This window comes from Alosa pseudoharengus, unplaced genomic scaffold (genome assembly GCF_046254945.1).
Source record: "Alosa pseudoharengus isolate Yale_2024_CS ecotype anadromous, Long Island Sound unplaced genomic scaffold, YU_APseudo_1.1 YU_APseudo_1.1_scf_5, whole genome shotgun sequence".
In the NCBI taxonomy this organism is placed as follows: domain Eukaryota; kingdom Metazoa; phylum Chordata; class Actinopteri; order Clupeiformes; family Clupeidae; genus Alosa; species Alosa pseudoharengus.
The window spans coordinates 21,133,952-21,150,790 of NW_027468837.1; the positions used below are offsets into that span (position 1 = coordinate 21,133,952).

At 42.9% G+C, this 16,839-nt stretch overlaps 1 protein-coding gene and 1 non-coding gene across 2 annotated transcripts in view; both read left to right on the forward strand.

Moving 5' to 3' along the window:
* LOC143104340 (metabotropic glutamate receptor 4-like) overlaps positions 1-16,839 on the forward strand; it is a 147,837-nt gene that overhangs the window by 25,427 nt on the left and 105,571 nt on the right. The window lies entirely within an intron of this gene.
* trnav-cac (transfer RNA valine (anticodon CAC)) lies at positions 12,670-12,742 on the forward strand. The gene has a single exon. It is a non-coding gene; the product is annotated as a tRNA-Val (tRNA).

Sequence of the window (16,839 nt, forward strand, 5' to 3'; positions counted from 1 at the left end):
ATCTATGATTTCGAGTCAAGACATGCCCATATAATGTGCTGAATAAAGAAACCGTTGGCTTTGGTGGTGGCGAGGGGTTAAAATCCCATTAATTATTCAAATTAAAGTATGACTCCCTGACTGGGGCGCCTGCGTGGCACATGCCGTAAGCCTCGAATACAACCTGGACTGCCTGCTGATGACTCACCTCCCGCACAAGAAAGGCATTATGGGGACATTAAAATAATATTTCCATGAGACTCCCCACTCTATCACACGTGCAAGGCTCCCTGAGGAACACATTATTCTGCTGGCCCTCTCCAAAATCTTGTGAAGCCATTGTGATGGTGATGGCGATGACAGGACAGTTTATCAAGGGGGTCTTAAAGAGCTTCATGGCAGATTTCTTTAGGGGGGATGTGAGGAGGCGAGATATTGGCATTCAAGCAATGGATCTATTTTGGCTCTGGGAAGTCAGTGTGGTGTAGAGCTCTCTTGAAGATTAAAAAAGGAAATTGGCTGTAGATGTAGAAATGGTGGTCTCATGTAATTTCTTGTTCAAATTTCTGACTAGTTCAATGAACGTGTTGTGTGAGCTGTAAATAGCTACAGTGTGTCTGTGACACTCTACTCTGCACCATGGCTATCTGATTCAGTTGTAACCTAAGAGACAAATCAATTTTTGCCGTGGCACTGGAAGAGGCTGCTAAGCTAAGTTCATAGTATTATTAGATTTCTCACAATCTGATAACCCCTATCCATTTGATTGATTTTCCCTGTTTACAAAGGTCCACACTAGGAATCATATTTTTTCGCTCTGAACAACAGCTCTTGGTATTTTAATGGGAAATTACAAGCAAGCAATTTAAACAGACACACTCATTGCAGAAGGGTTGTCATTTAATATTTCCTTAGAGAAGAGGGGCAGTAACTAAACATTGTGTGTGTGTGTGTGTGTGTGTGTGTGTGTGTGTGTGTGTGTGTGTGTGTGCATATGTGCATAGCTTTCCTCGTGCATTTGCTGACAAGGGTTAAAACTGGCTTTGAGAAAGCTAAGGAGTAATATAATCAATTAACTCACAACGTATTGGGCTTCAAGGTCAGTTGCTATGTATTGTCTGTTTTGTTTTGTTTTCAAGTTGTGCTGAAATGACACAAGTGGAGTTTGTTGACATAATGGTAGCTGATATAAGCTTCTACCAAGGGAGAAGACTAGGCACGTATGTTATTGTGATGGAATGCCATGCCAAGCATGCACTCTAACTGCCATACCAATGAGCCTGACTCTTTGGCATTGCGGTCAAGGTGCAGGATGTGGTTCTCAGACTGAGAATGCTCCTCTGCATGAGGCCCTCTCAAAATAGCATAGGTCTTATACAATAGAAGCAGGCCAGGTGTACCTCAGTTGTACCAGGTGTACCTTATCACGGGTTAACTGCCCAGGCACCTGGGTAAGGGCAGAGACACAGAGCAAGACAGAAACCATAACACCGGCACCACACAGCCAACAGGGTGTGCCAAAAAATGACCCCAAAAGCAAATTGAGAACTTCAGGGTTCGTAACAGTATGCCCAATGTATGGGCTGTATGAGGGACCCCCAGGTTGACCCCTGTCTGAGGGACCCCAGAAAAGGCTGAAGCACTAACTCTGGGATGGGGGATACAGCTGGTGGATGTGTAAGGCATGCCTGTGGGTGTTAAGTGCATGGGCACCCTTCCCAAAGGGGAGGGCAGTGTAATCATTAAGGTCCAGGACTCTGACTGCCATACCAATGAGCCTGGCCTTTTGGCATTGTGGTCAGGCTGCAGGGTTGGTGATAGGTGGGGTGACTGTTCCCTGTTTCCCTTTGCTGCAGTTATCTTAGTGCCACTGGCTAATTGTTTGAACTCAGTGGTGACATATTGATTAAAATATCTTCTTGCTAACTTCAGGATCAAACCACCTAAGGCGTCTGTGCTCGCTAGCTGCCCTGATGAAGTCACAAGTCAAGCAAACATTATCTGAATGACAGCTCTCACAAGTGCCTTATTACCTGTCTAGAACAATTACTTCTAGAACTTACTAACTATGTGGCTATTAGCTAATACCTGATCTGGCAAAACACCAATTGAAAACTAGGCCTTTGGAGGCTCAGGCCTAGTATCTCTTGCGTAACTGGTAAGAAGTAAAAAAGTATAATTTCATATTTCCATTTAAACTACTTTTGTTGTGAATGTATGATGGCTGGGCGTGCACACGGGATGGGTAAGATGGGTAACATTTGAGATAGAACAGCTTGATATCATTCCTATGCAAATACAGAATTTCCCAAATGAATCGGCTCAGCTACAGTATGCGCTACTGCATGTGCAGTAAGGTAGAACAGCTCCCCAGATTATTGAGCATGTTGTGCACATGATATGTGGATTATTAGACACAAAATGCCTTCTATGCGTGGTGCACCTTCTATTTCAATCAGACAAGTAGGCTGTATGTTGCACATAAACATCAAGATCTGATGACAAACACTGCCAGCCTCGCCAGGTCTTTGATTTCTGAGATGGAAATTTTACCACATAAAAAGTTAATGGATTCAAAGCTTTCCTGTGCTTGCCGAGCAAAACTACAGCGTCTGATGTAGAACATCCAAGTAGATGCCAGAGGGAGCGTGCCTCCAATTTCAGTCTGCGAGAGCACTGACAAATCAAAGATCAGAGAGAGCACCATGACAACGGCATTGTTGTAGAATAGATACGGGTGGTATCCCTCTTTCGGGTACAACAGTACTGTATGTGGACAGTAATAATTCGAGGAAGTATCGAAAGGAACATGTCCAATCACTGCAGACATTTTTGTGTAAGTGTGTGTTTGGTGGTCAGAGGGCTGGACCGTGAAATGAATATACAGCTCAATAAAAATCTAGCTAATGAACTGATAAAGTCAAACAAAACATTTTAAAGTTTAGTTGTTATTAATTTACAGGATTCCGCTTCTTTTGTGACTAAAAGTGCCGGTTGTATTTGTGAGATTTTTGTTTAAACCCATCCAAATGAAACCTCTAAGTGTATGGGGCTTTGAAACACTGCCCTAAAATTGACAGCACAATGCAACCTCTGTAATGCAGTGTGCCGTGTATCTGCACAAAAGGAATGTGTCAATTCTCTGCAGAGATGTTCTGTGGATCTTTTGCAGAAATGCTTTCACTGCGTATATCAAATGAAACCCGCTCTGTGAATGCCCACGTAATGCATTTCCAATGTGAACCTGACTGAATGATTTCCCCTCGACATGAATCATATTCACCCACATCAACAGGGCTGAAATCTTGTGAGCTTGCCTGAAGAAACTTGGATTGAGTCAGACAATGTTCAGATTATTAAGAAGTCTCTAATGCCCTCTGAAAGTATATCCAACGTTTCAATGAATCCAGCTCATCAAAGAAATGTGGGGTGAAGAACATTCACACAAAGCTACACCTTCAGATTTTTGTTGTTTTTTTATTGTTGTTGAATCAGGATTTAGGATCAGAATTAGTGGGAGAGATGATGCCTTTTCAGCCTAAACCATGAAAATATGCATACATATGCAATATCTTTCTACAGCTTTCTACAGTGTGTTTTGGCCATCTTAAATTCTGCATAATATGGTATGTATGTAGACTTCTGTGGTGGGTGTCCTTTTGTAAAATATGTTTTCTAATGAAACCACAGTGCTGCAAATCAGCTGTGCTTCTCTGCATCATTATTTATTCCTTTCCTCGTTATGAAAAGAAATGTGACATACGCTGGATGCATTTTAAAATTATATAAGTTTCCCATTTCCTCAAACCAGAAAGAGATATTCAAGGGAATATATACCACACCATTTACTTGATCTATTTGTTTGTGCTTAAGGGCTGCAGCGAACCTCAGCTTTTCGGCACCGCTCCAGTTCAGAGAGCAGGAAGAGGCCAGTGCAAAATGTTGATTATATGGTCACATTAACATTCATTATAATTTTTTATGTGGATTCAGGTATGTGTGTGAAGCTGGGGGTGACATGTTGTGACAGCAGTGCTGTCTGCTGGCAACAGACAAGCAGGTTATGAGTTGTATCGGAACTCCCTTTATTACCGCCGGTCGCGTATTTCCGTTGTCTTGCGTGTATGTGTCACTTAATATCCATTTCTATACAAACCAAGAAGGCGGATTCCTAAAGAAACGCAAGCACCCACACCATAGGTGTATCTAAATTAGCTATGTACCAAAAATTACATTTTACCATTTACATTTAACAGTGTTGTAAGGCTGCGTGAACAAATCCGCTTGGAGCTCCAGTGGAATTTTAATTTCATGACGAGATTTCTCGGTCTAACCGTTTATGTGCCATTGAAATGGCGTAAATAAGCGACCCACCAGGCCAGCACTAACCTCCGAGCGTGGTAAACAAAGTCGGATATTTCAGGCAGTAAAAGCCCCGGTAAGAACCAAACCAGATTTGGTTCAAATCTACACACCTATGGCTACTGAAAAATGTAAGGTTCATTTATCAAATGTTATTTTTAAGTATTTGTTTTAGAATTTTCAAACGAAAGTGGTGGTAATTGGAGGCATTACGATACAGTAGTATTGAGCGGTTTTGCTCAGGAAACTACTGTAGCTCCCATGACATTAAAAAAGGCCCCAAGGACCAAGCCCAAATCCAGGTTCCCAGACATGGATTAAGCCTAGCTCTAGACTAAAACTTCAGTCGTACTCTTGTTGATAGGCAGCCATCAGACATTTGCTGTAACTCCTACCCATCTGTGAAGAAGAACATTCTGATATTAGTGACCGTTTGTTAGAAATAATATGACCGTTTGAAATGTACTGACAGGTTGAGGAGTTGTGATTAATTCTACCTGAATGTACATGTATAAATGTAACATTTATCCAGAAATCCATCATAACCCTGCGTGGCTTCAAAAATTGGCCAGTGCTAATCTGAAATTTAAAACCAACTGCTGTGGTGTGACTGCATAAGCTGAGGAAACATTTTACACTTTAACATTCTATTACTGCAAGACAAAAGGAGGCTTCACCTATCTCAAGTTTTCATGTGGAATTCTATTCTCGGTTTTAGTGTATATCTATGCCTGAAGAATTTGAATCAGCATGCATACAAAGGCATTGTTAATGAACATATTCTTATTTAACTGCCTGTTCCTGTCCCAGCATAATAATTACTTGCTTCAACCCCAATGATCTGTGGTGGAACATGATCACTAATGAGCTTATGGAAATCCAAAGTTCCAGGCAGAAATTGCTTTCAATTCTTAATGAATATGCCCCACACTGAATTACCAGGAATGGGAGAGCAGGCAGATAATTCCTACGCATGAGTAGTTAGGTTTCAGGAAAGAGCTGGGGTAACTGGTTGAACCCTCTCCTCCCTCATTCATTTGACAGCTGGAGGGAACAGCGGAAACACCTGAGATCCATCCATCCACAAGCAGTGACAGAAAACACCACAGTAATGGCTAATAAAATACATTATTACGGCTGTAATGGCGATATTATGAATGATGCATTTGGTGTGCGTGAAGATTCTTCATAATTCATGAGGGGATCGTAATATATTACAATTGTGCTGAACTGAGAAACGACGTCCGTGGATCGCGGGGCTTCACCCGGGTCTATGTTCTTTCTGCTGCCCTAATGGTAAATAGATTAGCCTTTAACTCACTTTCAGCTGCTTGTCATATGCCATTAGTTCCCAGTACAGGCTAGGCTGCAGAAGGCAGTGTGCTATGGGGGGATGGCAGTGGCCTCCAGTTCTCTATGACTCTGCGCAAAGGCCTGCCAGACAAGCAGGTAACTGCCTGGCTTTAGCCCCTCAAGGCAAGTTGTGAACTGTCACTCTGTCCTCGCCATTGGAGACATCTCCTTTTGTTCCTGACGGTCAAGGAGATGGTGACTGAGGCATTTTGTATTTACACTTGGAGACTACTCGAGGATCTCTGTGAAAGCTGAAAAAAATGGCCTGTTCAGCTCCTCTTCTGACTTGTTTCAGCCTTCATCAACAATATTATGCACAAGAGGTAATGCATTTGTAATCGACATTTGCTTAGAAAGATTTGGTTTACAACTTAAAGTATAAATGTATACAGTCTACTATCCAGTGTATTTTATAATCCAATCACCCATCCAATTTTGTTATCCAATCAAAATGTAAATGTAATTTTGAATGGGGAAATTGAAAGTAGTGATCAGTTTCTCCATTGGAACTCATAATTATGTGCTGGATCAGTCTATAGTCCGATGGACAGCCCATAGAGCCCCATTGTGGACCCGGAAATGTTGAGTACACCAAAGTTTTATGATGGAAATATATAGTATGGGTTCCCAACATGCAGAAACTGTCAGATGCTAATTTGCATATGTTGGGCAATTTGTGTAATTGAGCTAATTAGCATAAATTAGCATAATAGCCTATATTGATCATATTATAAGAGCTGCTTGGCCAAAATGGACAATGTTAGTATGTTTTTAGGGGTTACTGGAGATGCTGAGTCCATATCTGACATTTTCAGGTTTTAATTTCACTATTTAAAATTGGTTTGGTCACATTTTACTCTCATTAAGCTGATTTTGAGTTTTTTGGTACAATTTAGACAGATTTTTGGAGGATAGGGCTGTAGCGATACACAGTAGGGCTGTAACGATACACCAACCTAACAATTCGATTCGTATCACGATTTTTGACCCAAGGTTTGATACGAACCTCGATTGTTCTTTTTTTGGAGGGGGGGGGGTAGACATTTCAATAGCCTACCTTAGAGTACCAGAGGATTACAATGTAATATATCTGTATTATTTTATATCCTGATATAAAAAGAGAGAATACTGAATGTCTGATATTTATGACAGCACACTTTATGCAGATTAGCCTATAGCTTAGGCCTACTATTTCTATTACAACTCTACCACATTCAGCTGTCTGGTTGAAGCCTGGAAATATTGTAAACAAAGTAGCATAGTTGGCTAGCTTATCCTAGTCTACTGATTGGACTGTTCAGTTTCCTCATGTGTGTTCAGAATCCCCAGCGCGAAACATTGTGGGAATCTCAAGCACAGTCCAGCACGCTGGCGTTGCACAGCTCCCCCAACAAGCCATTGCCATCCTCGGCGCGGGCGTTCCCACATTCAGTCCAGCAATTAGTCTCTGGCACTGCCACACAGCAGGTGGGGTGCACACACCGCAAGAGCCCTACTCACCCTGGGGAACCACAACCACCAGCGGCCCAATGCGGGGCGTGCTAGCAGTCACCTGGTCTGTCGCCTCTCGTCCCCAGCTCCCTTCAGAGAATGCCCTCAGGTCGCACTTTCGCAGTGTGCACCACCGCAACGTTCCTCCAACACCTAGCGGGGCCTCCACTGCCACAGACTCCCCGGCGCTGAGCACCGTAACTGGCACTGCACCTCCGATGCTCCACTCCGTCGTCTCGCCAGTCGGGGCAGCAGACTCCAGTTCCATTGCAGCCGGACCATGCTGCGCACAGCTACAGCTACCGACGTTGGCGTCCCTCCTCTGCTGCCTTGTCGCAGAGCTGTCCTCTGCTGTTTCGGCCACTCCACACCGCCACGATCGCGCCAAGGCCTAGACCTTCTCTCTGGCTCGTGCCATCGGATTTCACACAACAAACTTTTTTCCCCCTTATTTTTCTAAAGAGCACCGGCGAACAAGCCGACTCGAACAGGCTCCGCCAACCGTCCGTCCTCAAGGCACCACCTCCTTGCCGCTCCACCTCTGCTCTGCTCCGCAGCCAGGGCCACCGCCAACTCCAGCCTAAAGCTGTCCGGCGGGGGCAGGGGCTCAAGGTCTTCTCTCGGTGAAGTCAGCGCCCAGGCCAGCGTCACTACCTTATTTTCCAAGGCCGCTTCCTCAGACCGCTCTCCCAGTCGCGTGAAGTCCTTCTCCGCCGTGGCCACTGCATCAAAACCCTCTTCAGGCAAGCATTTCTCCCGTAGCTAGGCCCAGGCGACGGCTGGTCTCCTCCTGCGGCTTCTACTGAAAGCCTCTGTAAGCTTTTTAGTACCTCTTACAAGGGTTCTCTTCGGATCCTTTTGCTTGGGCCTCCACCTAGCGGTGAGCATGGACGGATTATGAACTTTTGGGCCCCTGGGCCCAGATGTATTAAGGGCCCCCCATTAATTGTCGTATATGTGGAAGGGGGTTTTGGAGATCCTTCCTCAGAAATGTTTTAATTGGTTTGATGTGATTTCCTGTATTCTGGTGCATTTTGGGGATGGCCAGTACTAAATTCAATCAGATTCATAGCCTACATCCTGATGTATTGAGGCAATGATTTTATGCAAAGGCTTGGGCTTCTGGGCCCCTGGGCCGGGCCCGGTAGGCCTGTGCAGTAATTCATCCCTGGCGGTGAGGTCTTCCACTCCCGGCTCCTCCAGCACTGAAGACACTGTCTCCTACAGAACGCAACTTGCTCCAGGAAAGCAGCAGACCGTCCTGATCCACCAGCTGTGGATATAAACGCGTTTGGAGGGAGTTAGAAGACAGGTATGAAGAAAGGAGAGGAACTTGCCCACCCTAGATTCAAGTCCTGGTGCTCCTCCTGATTTGTTAGATGTTACCAGCTGTAACTGCAAAGCTGGGTTAAAACTGTGTATACATGTATCTGGAAAGTGCAGCTGCAGGCCTGGCCTGTACTAATTATTGTTTCTGCAAAGGCAGTGATGTTACATGTGGCAATATATTTACACAGCAAAAACAGCAGAAGGACAGGGATGAAGAGTCTGGAGAAGATGGAGACAGGACAACGGATGAGGACAGTGAGGAGTAGTAGAGGCTAGTTCTTTCCTTTGTTACTCAATTGTGAGTCACAGCAGAGGGCCAGTGAATAGCTTTTTCCAAAATGATTGTGGAATTCAGAAATAACTTGAGGATCCAAATTATTCCTAAACACTGAACATTTTTATCCTCCAAAAATCCGTCTAAATCGCCCCCAAAAACTCAGCAAAATCAGCTTAATGAGAGTAAAAACGTGACCAAACCAAGTTTAAATAGTGATTTTAAATCTTGAAAATGTCAGATATGGACTCAGCATCTCCAGTAACCCCTAAAAACATACTAACATTGTCCATTTTGGCCAAGCAGCTCTTATAATATAGGCTATTATGCTAATTTATGCTAATTAGCTCAATTACACAAATTGCCCAACATTATGCAAATTAGCATCCGGCAGTTCTGCATGCTGGGAACCCATACTATATATTTCCTTCATAAAACTTTGGTGTACTCAACATTTCCGGGTTCACCTTTCTGTCCACTGGACTACTACATTACATGTAGGCTATGTCATAAGAAAAATGGGTAAGTGCTGGAGTAGTGTTATTTCAGAAGCACATTTTATTGAAGCACAACAACATCAACACCTGTAATAGATGTTTTAAAAAGCTTTTGTGATCTAAGAGTTCTAAAAGCGGAATGATTTGGAGAGTAGGTTAGGCATGTCAGCCGGATGGTTTTTGAACCAGAGGTTTTCATGTTGCAAATTATATTCATTAATCACTTTATATTTGGAGAGTATGACTCAGACATGACAGACTTGTTAACAAGGAAGTGTTATTTTCAGGGCGGGGTTCTCTTCATAGCCATGCTGTTCTGTCGATTTCAAGCTGCATGTTTAATAATTTTTATAAGTGATGGCAGTGAAGGCAGAGCTGACAACATTTCTGCCAGAGTTTCCGCTAGAAAAAAATGGTGCCGGTCAAAGTGACCGGCAGAGGTTTCGTTTTCCGGACATTTTGATGATATGCCGGTCAAATATATTATCGCTTCTTAATTAGTCAAATTAAGGGAAAATTGGAGACAGGCTATAATCAAGCTGTATAGAATGCAACATGTTCATTAGCCTAACATAAACCTACCGAACAAGATCTAGCCAGTATCTTTTCATGGACAGCAAGAGTCCGCTTCGTTTGTTGTTTTAAAAAGGCTACGTTGTTTGTTGCTGCTACGTTATCTCCAGTGGTGACTGTTTATAGTAACTTACACAGATGCGCACATACAAGAATGAGCGCTCACACCACTACCCCCTAATGCTATGCCTCTATTTGATAACAATAAATTAGGAAATGTTTCCTATTCTGGGAAATGTTTAGTTTATTTTTCTTTCGGCCGCGGTTCAATGATACCGTTTAATTGTGGCAGAAATTATTCGCGGACCAGTAGCCTAATCTCCTCGTCGAGGAGGCCCTAGATCATAGACAAAGAACGCATAGGCCTACTGTATGCTTTGGGCAAAGAACACTTTGCATGTCCAGTGACAGTGTACACGGAGAATGACAGTGTCTTGGAGCGGCCGCATCCCCCGCAACTCCACTTCCAATGTCACTGATTCCGACAGATGCGCCCGACACTTCTGCTTTTTATCTGGTGGTGTTGGAGTTGACCGGACATCTGAGGCTTTAGACGTTACCAATTTATCATCATCCATCGCGTCTGGCCTTTTAAGGCTAGTCTGCCTGGGCCTGGCCATGTTTGAACCGCCTCACTGTTCGTTGTTTAACATGGACGTTTTAAGCGTGCGCTTCCTATTTGAAATGCAGCATAGCCTAGGATATGCGTGTTGTTTAATAGCTTACTTGTCAAACGGTAGAGCCTGTTCATTTAAAAAACATAGCCAGAGGACGCATAATATAGGTTTACGTATTATGGCTTATTCTCAAATTCAGATTGCGTTAGGGGACGGGATTATTAGCCAATTTCAATCGGACAATTTGACCGGAGAGATTTAATTTTTTCGGACATTTCATTTTTTTTTTTCGGCCAATGTCCGGTAATTACCGGACAACGGAAACCCTGAATTTCTGCTAACTAGGAATACTCGATTGTCAGTCCCACAGACAGTCATATTTCCTCATACATCATGATACTTCCTGTAGTTCAGAGGGGCAGATGTACATACCTTGGAAAGCGTAGGGCACACAGCAACCTGGCCGGTCTGCAGAAAGCACAGCGCTCTTTTGATTTCATGTAGAATGTACTAAAACTGCGGCTAATCCCGTAATCAACAGGTCTGGCGGATTTGCATGATAACACAATTGGGTGAAATCATAGACCTGTCAACCAACCGGAAAGGAAACAACACTTTAGCAATCAGAAAGCAGATATGCATGGAACAAGGTTTGATCAAACAGAAGTGTAAAAGCGGAGGAATGCTGCACCACACAAAATTCCCACTTTTCAGAAGACCCTCCCATGAATGTAAATGCATAATTCGGAAAGGTGTAAAAGGCCATTCCTCGCTCTTTCGGCTGACAGGTTGTGGTTTGAGCCATGCTTGTCAGCATATACGTTATCATGTTTGTAAGGTCCAGCAACGGAATTATAGCCTACCTAAAACATATACCATTCAGAGTATTTTAATAACATCCACCATGCACATCTATTCTATCTATCTTATTTCTCTATAACAGTGGGATTTAAAGCAACTCTCAGCACAATATCATGCAGGCCTACCTTGTGTAAATATAAAACTCATGCGACTTTAAAATGTATCCATGTGGTAACGAAACTGGTTTGTGATGTGTGTGTGTGTGTGTGTGTTTAGTTAGGAAATGATAAGGAAAGCTAAGCCTGTGTGTGTGTGTGTCTGACACACAGCAACCACTGCAACCGTCTTTTGAGTTTTGCGCATGGATTTCTTGTGCTTCTCACTAGAATGAACAACAGAGAACAACAGAGAGAGTGGAGACAGCGGTTGGTTCTGCAGGTGGAGAGAGAAAGAACAACAGGGTGGGGGCAGCAGGCAGACATCTGCCTTCCAACTGCAGTGAATCAATAATAAACAACACAGCATAAGGTGTATAATTCCATTTATTTCAAACTCTATTTATTTATAACTCTATGAAACACTTCAAGACAACTCAGTGATCAGACAGAATGAGTGTATGGCCACAATGTATTGCTTTAGTCTGATCAATCAGACGTTGCCGTCTGTGGAGATAGCATCCTCATCTGTTGTTTATCGACAGCAAAGTGCCTTCAATGGGATTATTAGTGCACTGAGGAGACAGGGAGAATAAGCATGGCAAATGACTGCAGTTGAGTCTGAACCTGACTGATGCCCATACGGCTGGGAGCAGTGCCAGGGCCTGAGGATTAGCTGGGGCTCACGGGTACCATCAGCCTCCAGCCAGCAGGTCCTCACTAGTTTCTCAGGCAACTGGAGCTGCTGTGGCTTTGGGAGGAGAGAGGTCTGTGAGCTGCTGCAGTGGTGCAGCTCCATGCTGCTGCTGCTGCTGCTGACGAAAACACTGCTGACCTCGCTCACCAAGTTCCTGTGTTCTCAGGCGGACTCAGTCAGTGGAAGTGACCACAGTGGACCAGCGAATACCAGACTGTTACATTTCAGAGTTTAGTTTAGTTAAGGGTGTATATGAATCCAATTCCATTTATGTCAATTAATACATATGTTTGTAGGCTATATATTGGGAATGGTGAAAATTCCTAGCATAGAGGGATGACACATCATTGTCATCATTGATCCAGTAGATATGCAGGTTTTGCCATTTTTACATAAATGTTCTCACAGAGGTGTTCAGACATTTTTTTTTACATTTAGTACATGCCAGTCTAGAGTACATATTTTATGGTATGCTGTATGTCACTATGCTTGTAGTGATGGATAGGTTAACGATTATATCATTGTATAATGATATTCCATAGTTTCCATAGTGTAGTGGTTATCACGTTCGCCTCACACGCGAAAGGTCCCCAGTTCGGAACTGGGTGAAAACAAATTCTTGGGGCAGCCGTGGCCTACTGGTTAGCACTTTAGACCTGTAACTGGAGGGTTGCCGGTTCAAACCCTGACCAGTAGACACGGCTGAAGTGCCCTTGAGCAAAGCACCTAACCCCTCATATATAATGTGCTCCCCGAGTGCCGCTGTTGATGCAGGCAGCTCACTGCGCCGGGATTAGTGTGTGCTTCACCTCACTGTGTGTACACTGTGTGCTGTGTGTGTTTCACCAGAGACTTTCTAATGTGGAGACACAGCACTCAAAAAATACTGCATAGAAATGCATGGGGCTAGTTTGTCACGCCAATATGGCCGTTGTCTACACATATCCCACCCCTTCCTCGGCAAAACGTCGACATGTGAATACATTGAGCCAATCATGTGGTGTGATGTGAAGACATCGTGCCAATCGTGTGTTGTGATCTCGCCGCTGGAGCAAGATTGGTGTCGTGAAGCCTTGCGCACGCGCAGTTCGACCCAAAGACTGTGCCCGATGAGTGCCCATAAAACATTGGTATATGGCCGCCGAGTGGGACTTGCCTAAAAGGACTTTGGTTTCACTAATTCACGGATTGGGATAAATGCATAGACCAAATTTCCCTCACGGGATCAAAAGAGTATATATACTTACAGTATATATATATATATATATATACTTGTAAGAGTGGATTAGAGAAATGTCAAAACCAACAGAGAACATTATTAGAACATGTAAATTATTAGAAGGCTCTTACAGAAGATGGTGGATATCCAATTATTTCAATATTCCACTAATTTCTAATTATTCCACTTGCCTGCTGTTGAACTGTGGCTGACTGCCCGCACTGTGCCAATAAAATGTCCACTCTTGCTGTGAAAAGTCTGGTGAACTCAGATTGGACTTTCTCATTTTACCGATTGGCTTTTTCGATCGCTTCCACCCCTCTGGCTTTGGCACACCATGTCTGCTTTCCTTTCAGCCAGGTTTTTCTCATGGCTACATGAAATGGCCTTATCTCTTCTGCCTTCTGGGAACCTTCATAGTTTAATCATTCACAGCAAAGAGAATTTATTCCAACCGAGGCAGATATATCTTTGAGCAAAGGGATGTTTTTTTTCCCCATATATACATACCTGTTGCGTGAGGGAAAAAATATGTTCAGAGCTGATACAAAGGTATGGGATAGCTGAACAAATACGACATGTGCTTTTTTTATTGTTAATGTGTTCTTCACTAAATGCCTCTGAAAGAACTGGTGCTAACAGCAGGAATTTTCTCTCTCTTTTTCTCTCAAAAATGAGAATCAAAACAAAGGAATGTGAACTTAAATGTGTCTCTTTGAAGACACATTCAACATGTGCACAGAATATCTTGTGCTTTCAATACAGCACCACCAAATCAAAGCCTTACAAACTGAAAAGAAATATGTCTTCGTATTTAGCTGAAGGACAAAACATGTACTCAGAACTATCTAGTTCGTTGTGGGGGCCATTACAGACATACAGTGAGCTATAGGATATATTCCCATGTAACATCACAGCCAAGGTCTAAACATCACTAAACAGTCATCTGAGCCCATCATAGAGACAGAGACCAGTGGGTATGTGGAGGGGCTGTGCTCCCAAAGCCTCTGAAGCAAGTGACAGCTTCCCGATACTGTGGTCATTGAGGGGTGCACCCGAGACAGCGATGGCATCTTTTCTTACCCCTCAGCTTAATCTTGTTTTAATTCGGTGTGGTTTGAAGTGTGGAGGATGTGGCCTTTTCTGCAATTTGTAATGTGTAGATATTGAAGTTGTTCTTACATTTAAAATGTGCATGTATGCACTTGTTGCATCCTACATGTTAACTGTTTTATGTTCAAACTCTAAACTGACCTAAAGTACAGTTTGTAATATAATACATTTAAGCAAAATGTACATTGTACAAATCAACTAACCCCATCTAAAATTATGTTGGTCACTGTCAACCAAATATAAATGTTTTTTCCGCTATTGTATGTGGTGCAAAAGTATGGAGTAAACTAGTGCATTACTTGACAAGTACATATTTTTATATGTATATGTATATATGTTTTATATATCATAGTGTTATATCTTACTCTTGTAAATCGTACTGCATTTTCCAGAATAGTACTGAAACTGCCAACACATTTGTGTCAAATTTTTTTTTTTTAAATGGACACTTAACAGGACCTAGAGGTTGACAGAGCATACAGATTTGCTTCATGCTGAAATTCCCATGTTCCCTTTGACATGTGTAGGGACCTGCTGAGGGATCTGGAGTGAGTGGGCGCTCAGAGTAGGCATGTGTGTCTAATGGCAGCAGGGATGAAAATGACCATGACCAGAGGCCTAAGCACTCTCTAAATGCTGAACTGCAGGGGTTCCGCTATGATCTAAGCCCGCTGTGCCACCCAAGACCATTGCCAGATTGATTGCCAATGGCAAAGCCTTGTTTACATAATGTAGATATTGACAATTGCATCCAAACTACTTAACAGGTATCCCCAGTGCCCTCTCAGAATACTGAGGGGGAATGGCTATGTCTGCGTCGCTTCACATGCATCTTTAGAATGTGAAAACCATTTGAATGCACATTTCCAAGCATACCTATAAGTGGTTTTCAGCACGCACAAAAAAGAAGCTGAGCCCATCCCTTTTCTCTCCCTTGCTCTGTGGTTTCCACTCCGAGCCTACAGATGAACTGATGCCTGCTGCTGCAGACTCCCTGTGAGCTGAAATGCTGCTGCTGCTGCTGCTACTGAGAAATAGTCACACAGTATTAATATTGCAGGGATGTGAAGTACTTACGCATTTACAAGTGTATGTTAATTGGAGACATTAATTATGTGTGAACTTTGAACTTTCAAAGGAGAGACCTCTAGGTTTTACTCTTTTTTTTTGTTCATCGGTAATGTCACTGCGTCCTCTGACACTGGCTTAATGGACGATGATGGACAGAGAGCCTGGTGCACCGGAGCCTTATCCTTTGCCCACCACTAATGAGCATAATTAAGCAGGTGGCAGTCTCCCCTGCTAATACCTTACCCACACTGGTCACAGAGTTGTGTAAAAACACTTTTAATAATAAATGTCCATCACCATCATAAATAATTTACAAAGCGTCACTGAATAATTGCTAATGTTCTTCCGTTATTTCCCTTGCGCTTGGCTGACCTCGAGAAAATGTAGCTTCGTGACAACCCCGCAAACTACACACTAAATTGATGTGAGATCGATCATTTGACATAACATAGAATTTGAATGCTATTTTTCCATTTTACTCCAATCCATTTGACAGGTAAGATAAGAACATTTAGAACAATTGTGGTTGCATGTTCAAATACAGAATACACAAAAATTCCTGGAAATTGATGAAATCAGCAATAGATGAAATCAGCATTTTCAATCTTAGTGTCATCGGGCCCCTTCAAAAAATGCAGTTTCTTTATACATTGCACTGCAAGGCCAAAATCAATACTGTCTTAAACAGTGAAATACATCAGAGTTAGTGGTGGAACCAGGGGGGCTCTCTCAAGAAGACAAATGTGTGCCCCTTGATTATTTTAATTAACACTTAATCTATCAACCAGATATTTTTGCCGCTGTTAGCTATACTGCAGATTCAAGATGAATGCTGTGAAATGTATATGTCAGATGATTTTGACATGCTGAAGTGAACAGAGGTAAAATATGCAGTGAAGTATAGTCAGATTTGGATTGGAACACAGCTGTCATCCACCCCTCAGCACATAAGTTGTACTGGAGTGTAAGACTTCTTTAGTACAGACAGATGTCTGCCATGGAAGAGGAATTGTTAGCACGAGGTTGCTTAGGAACATAGTGCTCGCCATAAACTGACAGCTTTATTGTTTTGTAATATCCTTGAGTTTTGTAGTGAAGGCCATACCATACGGAAATCCAAAGCCATAGAGCCTCTACTGTGGTCTCCACGGAGTGATAATGTTGAGGTTTGTAAATTAAATCTGACTGTGCTATGCATTCTGCTCATTCACAAGAGGGCAGCATAGCAGTTCACGTTCCTGGTCATTGCCTCTGTTCAGGATTTGCTCATAATCCTCTGGTTTTTAATACATGCAACAACATGCTCAG